This window comes from Balaenoptera physalus (genome assembly GCF_965194825.1).
Source record: "Balaenoptera physalus genome assembly, contig: SUPER_15_unloc_3, whole genome shotgun sequence".
Taxonomy (NCBI): domain Eukaryota; kingdom Metazoa; phylum Chordata; class Mammalia; order Artiodactyla; family Balaenopteridae; genus Balaenoptera; species Balaenoptera physalus.
The window spans coordinates 437,535-451,082 of NW_028126497.1; the positions used below are offsets into that span (position 1 = coordinate 437,535).

The 13,548-nt window shown below is 47.7% G+C and overlaps 1 pseudogene across 1 annotated transcript; it reads right to left on the minus strand.

Annotated features, from left to right (window-relative positions):
• Positions 1-1,798: 1,798 nt before the first annotated feature.
• Positions 1,799-10,574, minus strand: LOC309644424 (heterogeneous nuclear ribonucleoprotein A3 pseudogene; annotated as a pseudogene). Its single transcript has 2 exons — positions 9,385-10,574; positions 1,799-1,808 (listed from the first exon to the last, which is right to left on the minus strand). The product of its transcript is annotated as a heterogeneous nuclear ribonucleoprotein A3 pseudogene (transcript).
• Between the last annotated feature and the right edge of the window lie 2,974 nt (positions 10,575-13,548).

Consider the following 13,548-nt stretch of genomic DNA (forward strand, 5'->3'; position numbering starts at 1 on the left):
CTTGAAAGGTACACGACTGCTGTGTTGGTGTTTAGGGGGAGCATCTCACTTACCCGGGACTGACTTCTCCCTTGATTCCTCTGTAGTGATGGAGACTTCCCCGCTGATGAAAAATTCCCTGGGATTGCAACCTCCAAGCCAGACCGCTTTCCTATGGAATGACAGAGAACTTCAGAGACCTTGTCAAGATGAAACACCAGTCAGTCTGCGGGAGAAAGGGAAGAAGAGAACGATGGAAATCGTTTCTGGGAAACTATTTTTACATTATGTTTTGTTTGTTCCTGGTAAATAAACTGAAATCTTCTTAACATTCAAACAAAATCTAAACCACTAAATTCAACAACACAGGAGTATAACTTTTGAAAAAAATTTCTTTGGCTGCGCAGCATGTGGGATCTTAGCTCCCCAACCAGGGATTGAACCCACGCCTGCTGCATTGGAAGCGCAGAGTCTTCACCACTGGACCACCAGGGAAGTCCCAGGAATAGAACTTTTAAAGGAGAAGGTATAAACCCCTGGGTTATATGAACTGGAGATTTTTAGTAAGAAGTCAATAGATCTTTTGTTAGGCACATTTTATGTTAGGCTGTCTCCCTGCACAGGACGCAGGCGCCTTGAAAATGGAAATCACATCCCTCTATAGTACGTCCCTCTTCTTTCTGCTTTGCAGTTTGCTGCTCCACTTGTTCAACCCCACCTAGTAATAACCTATACTTCCCTTGTTCCTGTTTTCCCATCTGGAAAACAGACAAAAGGCAACCAAACAACGCAAAGGTCTCAACAAATAAGGGATACCCAAAACCAGAGATGGCCAGAACTTCTGTATCCCTCATGAAACCTAGCCCGGTGTTCAATACTTAGGTATCATTAATACATGCGTGTTGACTGAAACAGTTGAAACGCAATTCTTCCACTTCCCAGTTTAGTTTTAGTCCTCATACAAAACCTGATCATCAAATTCCTTAATGCTAGGAATCACAGTGAAAAATAATTTCTCAACTGACTTCTGTCAGATGAGTGAGAACTAAGGTTAATTCAGTGTATCTGAAGCATAGAAAGTGAGGGCAAACGTGGCACAAGATGGGGCTAGAGAAGCAGAGAGGATTCTAGAGCACGCAGAGTCTTAAAGGCCACCAGTGTGTGTTTTCTATTCTCAAAACAATGTTTGTGAGCGATGTTTATGAGCAATGTTCCAACTTGCTTTGAAGGTTTCTTGTGTGAAGAATGGATTGGAGGGAAACAAGATATATGGACACTAGTTAGGACCTAATCGCAACAGACAGGCAAGTTCAGTATTAGGATGTTGAGGAAGAGCTGACAGATTCCAGAGAAATTCAGGAGATAAACTGAAGCGGGCTTAATGGGGTATGAGATGGAGGAAAGGAAGGTCTTAGGGAATTAAAGGGTTTACTGCACACATGAGCAGAGTCTCAACATTAATCATTTGAACGTACAGAGGTAGATCTCCCACATGACACCGGTTAGGAAGCAACGGTACGCCCTTTAGAATTCCTAGAGACAACACAAATCAACTGTTTCGATGGAAAATTCGGCGGGACCGGTGCGTTTTTTCACTCCAACTTAGTTCCAAATTCCTATTACTCACATTTTCTGTGCCAAAACAACACAGCTGGAGGAACTGAAGGGGATTCCGTTTTGGTAATTGAGGAGTGTCCCCAACACTGACAGTCCCATCTTAAAAAGCACTCCCTCTGCATTTTACCCGAGGAGCAATGGCCAGAGCCTCCCTTTGAAAACGATGGGGAGAAATCAGAACATAACACACTGTCCCTTTCAGCTACTGTGAACTGAGCCGCGAGACGACCAATACGCCCTGACACAGCGCGGACGGGCCAGCGCGCGGCGGCAACAGGGACAGGAGACAGCACAAGAGACGAAGTCCAGGCCCAGGGGCCAAGGCCTATTACCTTTCCGGCATGTGCAAAACATAAAACAGAAGCAATATTGTAACAAATTCATTAAAGACTTAAGAAGAAAAAAAAATCAGATGCTAAAGTGCATACTCTAACCACTATACTATATTGCTTCTAGAAAACAAGCACTAAACCTCAGGTACAGGAAAAAACCCTTTTCGTGTCCTCACACCTAGGTCAAAATTACAAAGAGTTATTAATTCAGGAGACAGAAAGAGAAGGAGTAAATCTGAATGAATCTGAGTCAGAACACAGTGTTATAACCTTAGGTAAATTCCACAATACCCATGCCTAAACATGTCAAATTCCACAATACCCATGCCTCAACCTCCCTATCTATAAAGGAGTTAACCACACCAGCGCTAACCATTACTTGCCTCCTGGTAGCTTGTGAGTGTTAATATTACTTGTAAAAAAAAAAAAAAAAATTATTTTGTAATAAATACACAGATCATCAGTTGAAAGAAACAAGGAAAACTACAGCGTTATTATTATTGCCTTGTTACTAGAGCTAAACACCAGAAATCAACATAAAGAAGTTATGTACACCAAGAATGTAGGGTTTGAATATGTACTTTGAGAGGCAATCTTATAATTAGTTGTTGTACCTCTAATTGCTTCTTTTTTTTTTTTTTTTAATTTAAAAAAGCAATACAGGGACTTCCCTGGTGGTTCAGTGGTAAAGAATCCGCCCTGCAATGCAGGGGACGCGGGTTCGATTCCCGGTCGGGGAACTAAGATCCCACACGCCGCGGGGCAACTAAGCCCTCGCGCCAAACTACTGAGCTCGCACACCTCAATGAGGTAGCCCACGTGCAGCAAACTACAGAGCCCACGCGCTCTGGAGACTGCACGCCACAACTAGAGAGAGAAAACCCGCACGCCACAACTAGAGAGAAGCTCTCATGCTGCAACGAAGAGCCCGTGCGCCGCAATGACAAAAAAGATCCCACATGCCTTAACGAAGGTCCCGCGTGCCGCAACTAAGACCCAATACAGCCAATCAACCAATCAATCAATCAATCAATCAAGTGGGGCAGGGGGAGCAATACAGGAATTTCCCTGGCAGTCCAGTGGTTAAGACTCCAAGCTCCCAATGCAGGGGGCACGGGCTCGATCCCTGATTGGGGAACCAAGATCCCACATGTGGCACAGCGTAGCCAAAAAAAAAAAAAAAAAAAAAGCAACACATACCATACGGCATTTACCCCAGAGAACGCATGTTCGCACAAAAAAAGGTACACAAATGTCCACAGCATCTCTCTCAGTAATAGTCAAGAAATGGGAAAAAACTCAGATGTTCTTCAATGGGCAAGTGATTAAACAAACTGAAGTATAGCCAAACCATGGAATACCACTCAGCAATTAAAAAGAAAGCGGCACTGGGACCTCTCTGGTGTTCCAGCGGTTAAGACTTTGCACTCTCAATGCAGGGGGCCCAGGTTCCATCCCTGGTCAGGGAACTAGATCCCGCATGCTGCAACTAAATACCCGCACAGCCAAATAAATAAATAAATAAATATATATATATATTTTTTTTAAAAAAAAGGAGCACTATTGATTCATGCAATTTGGATGACTCTCCAGGGAATTACATTGATTGAAAAAGGCCAATCCAAAAGGTTACATACTGGGAATTCCCTGGCGGGCCAGTGTTTAGCACTCAGCACTTTCACTACCTGGGCTGGGTTCAATCCTTGGTCGGGGAACTAAGATCGCATAACCGGCAGCGCAGCCAAAAACAAACTTTTTTTTAATTAAGAAAAAAAAAAAAGGTTACACACTATATGATTTTATTCACATAGCATTCTTTTTTTTAGTTAATTAGTTAATTTATTTTATTTTTGGCTGCGTTGGGTCTTCGTTGCTGCGTGTGGGCTTTCTCTAGTTGCGGCGAGCGGGGGCTACTCTTTGTTGCAGTGCGCGGGCTTCTCGCTGCGGTGGCTTCTCTTGTTGCAGAGCACGGGCTCTAGGCACGCGCGCTTCAGTAGTTGTGGCACGTGGGCTCAGTAGTTGTGGCTCCCGGGCTCTAGAGCGCAGGCTCAGTCATTGTGGCGCATGGGCTTAGTTGCTCCGCGGCATGTGGGATCTTCCCGGACAAGGGATCAAACCCATGTCCCCTGCAATGGCAGGCAGATTCTTAACCGCTGCGCCACCAGGGAAGTCCCACATAACATTCTTGAAATGACAGGTTGCCAGGGACAGATAGGGCCGGGGGACTGGGAGATGGGCCATCTTCCCCAGGGGCTATTTTCCCTTGATCATCTGCACAAAAACTTTAGTGCAACTTTATCCACTGCACTATCAGATCATTATGATTTGGTGGGGAGTGGGGGAGCAGCAGTGGCTATAAAATGGCATCAGGAGAGATCCTGTGGGATGGAAATGTTCTGTATCTTGACTGTGTCAATGGCAATACCCAGGTTGTGACAGTATACTATGGTTCTGTAAGATGTTACCATTGGGGAAAACTGGGTAAAGGACACACAGGACCTATCTCACTATTATTTCTTACAACTGCATGTAAACCTACAATAATCTGTAAACAAAAAGCTTAATCAGAAATGAAGGCAACACATGCCTCTTGTAACAAGTAAAACAATAGCCTGTGGTCAATCTCTTTCTCTACACGTCCCATTCCCTCCCTCTTGAGATAACCATGCAAACTCACTGCCCATACAAACAGGCATGCATTTAATACTTTCTGTTTACTGTATCAAAATGGGATCATACATACTACATTATTACCCTGCAGCCTACCTTCTTCACCCATCATCCCTATATCATAGAGACCTTAAAAAAAAAAAACTATTTTAAGTGCCAAGCAGGATGGCAGGTATAGAAAATTTTCTGACTAGGGCAAATCTGACAAATGTTTACCGTGCTAATGTGCCATAGCTCAGCCAGGTGCACTCAGTGAGAGCATAATATACAAGTAGCATTCTAAAGAGATCTGCAAAAAATGCAAGGTCTTCAGCAGCTCTTCGAGGATCCCATCCCCCTCTCTGCCTCCTCCATGGAACCATCCCATGGAGGTTTAACAGTTTAACTCCATTTGCCCCCTCCTGCTGTTTGTGCTTTTGTTGTATACTTCTGTTCTACATCTCCACAAGACATTATTATTGTCATTTATTTACAAAACAACATATAAATATAAAGGTGTATGTACCTGGGTATATGTACATATATATATTAAACACACACACAGACTTTAAGTGCTCTTTGCTCTTTCCTGCAGTTCTGTTCTTTTTTTTTGGGGGGGGGGGGGCAAGTTTTTATATTGGTAAAGTTCTGTACTACTAGAAATATAAGATTTGAAAAGAAAAATGAGACTTGAGGATTATCTGTGGAGCTTATCCTCATTCTCCTGCTGACGCATTATGTGTTTATAATTTGAGAACTGCAGATAAATACAAACTGGTCTTCTCCATACTTGCTCACTAAGGAATTCCTCATTTCTAGGAAACGTCTATTTCAAGGAAAGGAAACAAACAAAAACACCTAGTGCACTAGATGATTAAAAGGTACACATTTTATAGCCTGAGTTCGAGAAAAAAATTACCCAAGAAACGGCCTTTTTCCCTAGGAGCCAGCTTCTACTAGGGGAGTCTAGGGTTCTCTAGGCAAAGAAAAAAAACTTGCCAGTTTAAACAGAATAACAGAAACGTTCAGCCAATCAAATATACAGAACTCATCACTTGCAGTGAGGAATGAAAGGCCTGTATCAACAGAAAAAATAAATGGCACAGGCAACGTCTGGAACAGAAAACAAACAGGAGGTACTTTAAAAAGCCAAAATTGCAAAGACAGATTAACAGGGTATGAAATTACACGCCGGGCAATGCACCTGTTAAAGGAAAAGAGGCGCACACCAAGTCTGAAGTCTTAAGAATTCGGTGTTTAACATTACTTCTGCATGCTGCCCAGCAGGAAACTCGGGTCCTGGCTTAATCCACAACGCACACTTCATTTAAGGAGGTGAACTGCTTGGTCTGACTCAGTTTCTTATTCTGTAAAATGAATGCAACACAGCTGTCGTGAGTCGCCAAAGAATTCTGCACAAACGCTTTGTAACTCCAAAGTGCTGTGCAAATCAGAGCAGCCCTTCTCTCCTTCACATTCGTTTGACTTGGAATTTCAGAAGTTTAGCTGAAAATATAGACGACTCGGAAGCAAGGGACTGAGAGTGACCCACACAGGTGGACAGAAATGCAAAAACTGGAGCACCTCATACAAACCACAAGAGAACACGTTCACGTGCACACGTTATCAGTAACAGAAAACGCCACCGGTAGCAACCGTAAACCACTGAGAGGACCAGCAACGACATGTGTCCAAATCCAGCCGGCAGCACAGCCTCGTCGGCGGCAGTGCCTTAAACACAGCTCCCCGCACTCCGCGGCCTAACAAGATCCACTTTTTCCAAAAAGTTTAGCAACTTGCCAAGTACACTGGCATAGTTCACCTTTTTTAATTGCTAAGCAAACATGCAGGAGAGTTGAGACAATCAAGGGAATGTTCAGCCTTCCTCAAAAATAAGATCCAGGAAATTCACGTTTTGCTTGAACAGTTTCATGTCTAAAACTGATCACAAACCTCTGTTTGATGTTGTTTTCTCGCTGCTGGCCAATGAGCCCGGGAAAGACAACGAATTCTTTCAAACAGGGAGGGCTCTCTGCACTCTTCAGCTAAACCAGCGAGGCTTTACCACCGTCACGTTTAAAATAATGAGGAGGACGCCTCGATGGAGTTTACCGGGCTGCGCTAATCACGAGGGGCCTCGGGCGCCCAGGGCGGGCCCCAGCGCCGGTGGCCGCGGGACCGGACGCCCTCCCCGGGACCCCCCCAGGACCCCCTCCCCGGGACGCGGCCGCGGGACAGGACGCCCCCCAGAACCCCTGACCGGGACGCAGCTGCGGGACAGGACGCCCCCCAGAACCCCTGCCCGGGACGCGGCTGCGAGACAGGACGCCCCCCAGGACCCCTGCCCGGGACGCGGCCGCGGGACACGAAGCTCCCCCCTCCCCAGGAACCCCTCCCCAGAGCGCGGGCCTCGCCGCCGTCACGCGGCACCCGCCGCGCTCACCGCGGGCCGGGAAACCCCTCAGGCCGACTGAACCCCGCCCGCCGCCCAGCCTCCCTCCGGCCCGCGCCGCCCGCCGCGCCTACCGCGTTCTTCTGCATCATCTTGTCCATCTTCTGGGCAATGCGGACCACCTCGTCCTCCATGGCCCCGGCAGGCCTGCCCCGCGCCGGGCCGCGGGGGACGGGAAACGAGCGGAGCTGGCGGGGCGGCGGGTAAGCCCAGGCGTCGGCGAGGGCCCTCAGCAGGCCTGACCGAGGCGCTTCCTCACTCACGGCGACGGCGACGGCGGCGACGGCGGCGGCGGCGGCGGCGCTCCTCCCCCGCAGGCAGCGCCAATCGAGCTCCCAGCTCGCGGCGGCGGCGCTCCACCCCGCAGGCAGCGCCAATCGAGCTCCCAGCTCGCGGCGGCGGCGGCGGCGGCGCTCCTCCCCAGCAGGCAGCGCCAACTGAGCTCCCAGCTCGCGGCGGCGGCGGCGCTCCTCCCCCGCAGGCAGCGCCAATCGAGCTCCCAGCTCGCGGCGGCGGCGCTCCACCCCGCAGGCAGCGCCAATCGAGCTCCCAGCTCGCGGCGGCGGCGGCGGCGGCGCTCCTCCCCAGCAGGCAGCGCCAACTGAGCTCCCAGCTCGCGGCGGCGGCGGTGCTCCTCCCCCGCAGGCAGCGCCAATCCAGCTCCCAGCTCGCGGCGGCGGCGGCGGCGGCGCTCCTCCCCGCAGGCAGCGCCAATCGAGCTCCCAGCTCGCGGCGGCGGCGGCGGCGCTCCTCCCCCGCAGGCAGCGCCAATCGAGCTCCCAGCTCGCGGCGGCGGCGGCGGCGGCGCTCCTCCCCAGCAGGCAGCGCCAACTGAGCTCCCAGCTCGCGGCGGCGGCGGCGGCGGCGCTCCTACCCCGCAGGCAGCGCCAATCGAGCTCCCAGCTCGCGGCGGCGGCGGCGGCGGCGCTCCTCACCCGCAGGCAGCGCCAATCCAGCTCCCAGCTCGCGGGGGCGGCGCTCCTCCACCGCAGGCAGCGCCAATCCAGCTCCCAGCTCGCGGCGGCGGCGGCGGCGGCGCTCCTCCCCCGCAGGCAGCGCCAATCGAGCTCCCAGCTCGCGGCGGCGGCGCTCCACCCCGCAGGCAGCGCCAATCGAGCTCCCAGCTCGCGGCGGCGGCGGCGGCGCTCCTCCCCAGCAGGCAGCGCCAACTGAGCTCCCAGCTCGCGGCGGCGGCGGCGCTCCTCCCCCGCAGGCAGCGCCAATCAAGCTCCCAGCTGGCGGCGGCGGCGGCGGCGCTCCTCCCCCGCAGGCAGCGCAAATCCAGCTCCCAGCTCGCGGCGGCGGCGGCGGCGGCGGCGGCGCTCCTCCCCCGCAGGCAGCGCCAATCAAGCTCCCAGCTCGCGGCGGCGGCGGCGGCGCTCCTCCCCCGCAGGCAGCGCCAATCGAGCTCCCAGCTCGCGGCGGCGGCGGCGGCAGCGGCGGCGGCGACGCTCCTCCCCCGCAGGCAGCGCCAATCGAGCTCCCAGCTCGCGGCGGCGCTCCTCCCCCGCAGGCAGCGCCAATCGAGCTCCCAGCTCTCGGCGGCGGCGGCGGCGCTCCTCCCCCACAGGCAACTCCAATCGAGCTCCCAGCTCTGTTCTTTTTTTTTTTTTTTTTTGGAATTTTGAGATTTTTCATTTGAAGTAAGTCTTAATGCTATTAAATTCACAAATATGCTAATTTAAATACCCAAGTCTATTATCTAAGACACACATTGCAAACACAAATATCTATTCTCTCCACATGTCAGAGCCCATTCATTTCATGGTTTGGAAATGGGGAGAATAGATCCCCTTAAACTGCAAGTCAGCAGGTGTTTCTTTACAGTTAACTTCAGCAAAATTCATACAAAATATTAATTAACAATGATCTTCTTGTTAACTCACAAGGAAACACCTTCAAAGCTGCATTTTGTTAAAGTTTCTGTACTAAAATGTAGAAAAACTGAACTACACAAATATTGAAAAGTTAAAAATTCCTTAATTTTTTATTCCTGGTACCACTACCACAATTTACAGGGCAATATACCTGATGTAATGAAAAGAAAAAGAAAAAGACAAAGCTACAACAGATAAAAGACCTCAGGAATGTACATCTAATTGACACTCCATTGCATTAATCAATAGCTGCACTTTTTGCAAACTGTGGCTAGGACAGTCCTGAGCAAGAAGGGTTTCCTGTTTAAGCTGCAGTAACTTTTCTGACTATGGATCATCGTTCCTTCTGTGGCAGATTTTTACAGTTCCTCTAATGCATTCGGGACGACTGTCTCAAAGTAACCTGCAGCTTTCCTGACACCTCCTCGCTCTCTCTCCTGCCAAGAACTGTAGCCCTTTTCTTGTGAGTTTTGAGAACCTTCTGCTACCATATCCACCACTTCCACCACCAGATCCATAACCACCACCATAGGGACTTCCCGAGCTTCTTCCACCAAAACTGCCTCCCTTCATGGGTCCATCATTTGATTGCTGTTGTCCACTATAATTTCCAAAATCATTATAGCTCCCACCACCACCATAGTTACCTCCAAAATTTCCTCCTTCATTGTAACCATCATATCCTCCACCACCGCCACCATATCCCCCATCTTGGTTTCCATATCCTGGTCCACCACCACCATAGCCTCCTCTACTACTGTAACCAGGACCACCGCCATAGTTACCACCGTCGCCTCCAAATCCGTTCTATCCACCATCACCTCCTCCATAACTACCTCTGCTGCCACCACCTCCACCACCACAGCCTCCTCTTCCACCAAGTTTCCACCACGGCCAAAGTTACCTCCACCACCTCCAAAGTTTCCTCCACGACCCATAAAGTTGCCAGATCCACCTCCACGACCTCTTTGTGATCCAGCAGATTGCGTTTCTTCTTTAGGAAGGGCCTTTTTCACTTCACAATTATGCCCATTAATAGTGTGGTATTTCTGAACAACAATTTTATCAACTGTATCATGATCATCAAAAGTTACAAAAGCAAATCCTCTCTTTTTTCCACTCTGCCTGTCTTCCATAACTTCTATGGTTTCAATCTCGCCATGCTTTTCAAAGTAGTCTCTCAAATTACATTCTTCTGTATCTTCTTTAATACCACCAACAAAAATTTTCTTCACTGTTAGATGGGCACCAGGCTTTACAGATCCTCTCTAGAACCAGCTCTCTTTGGTTCCACTACACGCCCATCAACCTTGTGTGGTCGAGCACACATTGCTGCATCCACCTCTTCAACCCAAGAGTAAGTCACAAAACCAAAGCCCCTGGAACGTTTTGTTTGGGGGTCTCTTATCACCACACAATCTGTAAGTGTGCCCCATTCCTCAAAATGTTCTCTTAAGCTATCGTCTGTAGTTTCAAAGCTCAGACCACCAATAAACAGTTTTCTCAACTGTTCTGGTTCCTTTGGATCATGGCCCTCCTCCCCACCCCACCCCCGGCGGCGGCGGCGGCGGCGACGGCGGCGGCGGCGACGGCGACGGCCGGAGTCGGGCTGGGGGCGACCGGGCGGCGGTTTTACCTCCGTTTTGAGACCGGACTCGCCTCTTCCAACTCGAGTTCAATATGGGACGGAGAGGCCAGCTCTGTTCTATGTTGGGCCATTTTACTTCAGCCTAAAAAAATTTCTTCTAGTATTCCCTAAGGTCTGCTGGGGATCAGTTTTCTTATTTTTCATTTATCTGTATTTGATTTTTTAAAATTGATTCCAATTTTCTGTTGAGATTCTCCATATTTTAATCTATTAATCCCCATCTTTTACTCTCAATATAGTCATTTTAAAGTTCTGTGCTAACTCCAGAATCTGAATTCCCTCTAAATCAATTTTTCTTGTTTTGTTTTGTTTTTTTTTTGTCTTAATTTTTAGTCACTTTTTCCTGCTTCAGGAATTTCATAATTTTTGATTGTGTGCTGGACATGGTGAATAAAAAATTCATAGAGACTGAAGATGCTATTACTTTGAACCAGAGAAGATTTACCCCTTTCTCTGTTAATCAGAGTGGCTGATCATTTCAGTCATTTCAGGAATTTTACTAGGTCAGAACTGGGTTGGAGCTTTACTTGTCTCATCCTACCTATGATTTTTCCTGATTTGTGGCCTCCCTGGATTTTTGCTGTGAGCCTGACAGGTCTTTGATTCTTCAATAAATACAGTCAGTTATTGACTTCAGTCTTTCAGATGTTTGAATTCAGCTCTTTAGGCTCTCAGTTCTCACAGCTTCAGAGTATGGCAAATGTAAGGAGAGACCAGCTATGTATTTGTTACCGTTACACTTTCTCAATGAAAATTTGTCTCATAAACACTGAAACATTGCAGATGATTTCACTTTTTCTGACTCAGCCCCCTTCTTGGGGATGGCACTTCTGGGTTTTTACTGTGAGTCTGGTAGGTCTCTGATTCCTCACTTTGGAAAGTTCTCTCCCTCAGGCATTAGGTATTTAAGCTTCCTGCTTTCTATAGGTTCAAAAACTGGCAAATGTCTTGAAGAGGAGACCTAATGATTGTCACAGGCCCCTTTATCTAGCGGGATTTGGTTTGTTCGTGCCATGACTGTGCAGGAAATTTCACTCTGCTTTCTTGGCTCAGTCCCCCATCATCCTGTACCACCCTGACACTAAGGAAATGTCCTGTGGGGGAAATCGGCTTGACATTCTGCTAGATTTCACTCCATCATGCCAGCAAATGAGTTCATCAAAAGGTATGGTGATTTCTCTTTTCCAGTGGAGTATGTCCACTACATAAGGAAATACAAAAGACAGTATAAATGTATTTTTGTTTGTAATTCAGTTTTTCTCCTATATGACTTAAAAGACAAATGCAGTATAAGCAAGTCCCAAATACATAAAGAAAAACTAACAGAATTAAAATGATAAAGCCTGACACTATTTTTTAAATAAATAAATAAATTTATTTATTTATTTATTTGTATTTTTATTTTTGGCTGCGTTGGGTCTTCGTTGCTGCGCGCGGGTTTTCTCTAGCTGTGGCGAGCAGGGGCTACTCTTTGTTGTGGTGCGTGGCCTTCTCGTTGCGGTGGCTTCTCTTGTTGAGGAGCACGGGCTCTAAGTGCATGGGCTTCAGTAGTTGTGGCTCTTGGGCTCTAGAGCGCAGGCTCAGTAGTTTTGGCGTGCGGGCTTAGTTGCTCCGCGGCATGTGGGATCTTCCCAGACCAGGGCTCGAGCCCGTGTCCCCTGCATTGGCAGGCGGATTCTTAACCACTGTACCACCAGGGAAGTCCGAAAAACTGACACTATTAAAGGGAGAAATATTTCAAGCCAATAGCAAAAGGTCATATATTGTATAATTCCATGTCTATGAAATGTCCAGGATGAGCAAATCCATATAGACAGAAAGTAGATTAGTGGATGCCAGGGGATGTTGGGGAGGGGAAAATAGGGAGTAACAGCTAACATATACAAGATTTCTTTGTGGGGGGCGTGACAAAAATGTTCTGGAATTAGATAGCAATATTGGTTGTGAAAATACTAAGAACTAGTGAATTGTACACTTACTTTAATCGGTGAATTTTTTTTTTTTAATCTTGTAGAAGTTTTTATTTCAGTGATTACAAGAACGCAGTAAATGGAAACTATGCTGGTTTACATTAGGCATGCACCTCTACCTGAAACTGCTGTTAGTTTTTGACTGGCCTAAATCTTTATAACTTATTTTTGCATTAGGCACATCTTTAAATTTTTTTGGACCCTGACATACAGGGTAAGTTAACTTCTTCCTTGTGGCAGTTTAGTATGAGAATTATGTTCGCTGGCTAGATTCCTTTAACTAAAGGCCTCTAAGACTCTCAGGCTACCTGTACTAGCTCAAGACTGTACTTTATATATAGATATAAAGATGATAAAATAAAATAAAATAAAGCTTTTGGGAGGTCTGACGTCTTCTGCCAGCGTTCAGTGGGTGTTCTGTAGGAGCAGTTCCACGTGTAGATGTATTTCTACTGTATCTGTGGGAAGGAAGGTGATCTCCACGTCTTACTCTTCTGCCATCTTGCCCCTCCCTCCCCCCAGGAATATCACTTTTAAAGGAGAAGGTATAAACCCCTTGGTTATATGAACTGGAGATTTTAGTAAGAAGTCAATATATTTTTTGTTAGGCACATGTTATGTTAGGCTGTCTCCCTGCACAGGACGCAGGCGCCTTGAAAATGGAAATCATATCCCTCTATAGTACGTCCCTCTTCTTTCTGCTTTGCAGTTTGCTGCTCCACTTGTTCAACCCCACTTAGTAATAACCTATACTTCCCTTGTTCCTGTTTTCCCATCTGGAAAACAGACAAAAGGCAACCAAACAACGCAAAGGTCTCAACAAATAAGGGATATCCAAAACCAGAGATGGCCAGAACTTCTGTATCCCTCATGAAACCTAGTCCCGTGTTCAATACTTAGGTATCATTAATACATGCGTGTTGACTGACACAGTTTAAACTCAATTCTTCCACTTCCCAGTTTAGTTTTAGTCCTCATACAAAACCTGATCATCAAATTCCTTAATGCTAGGAATCACAGTGAA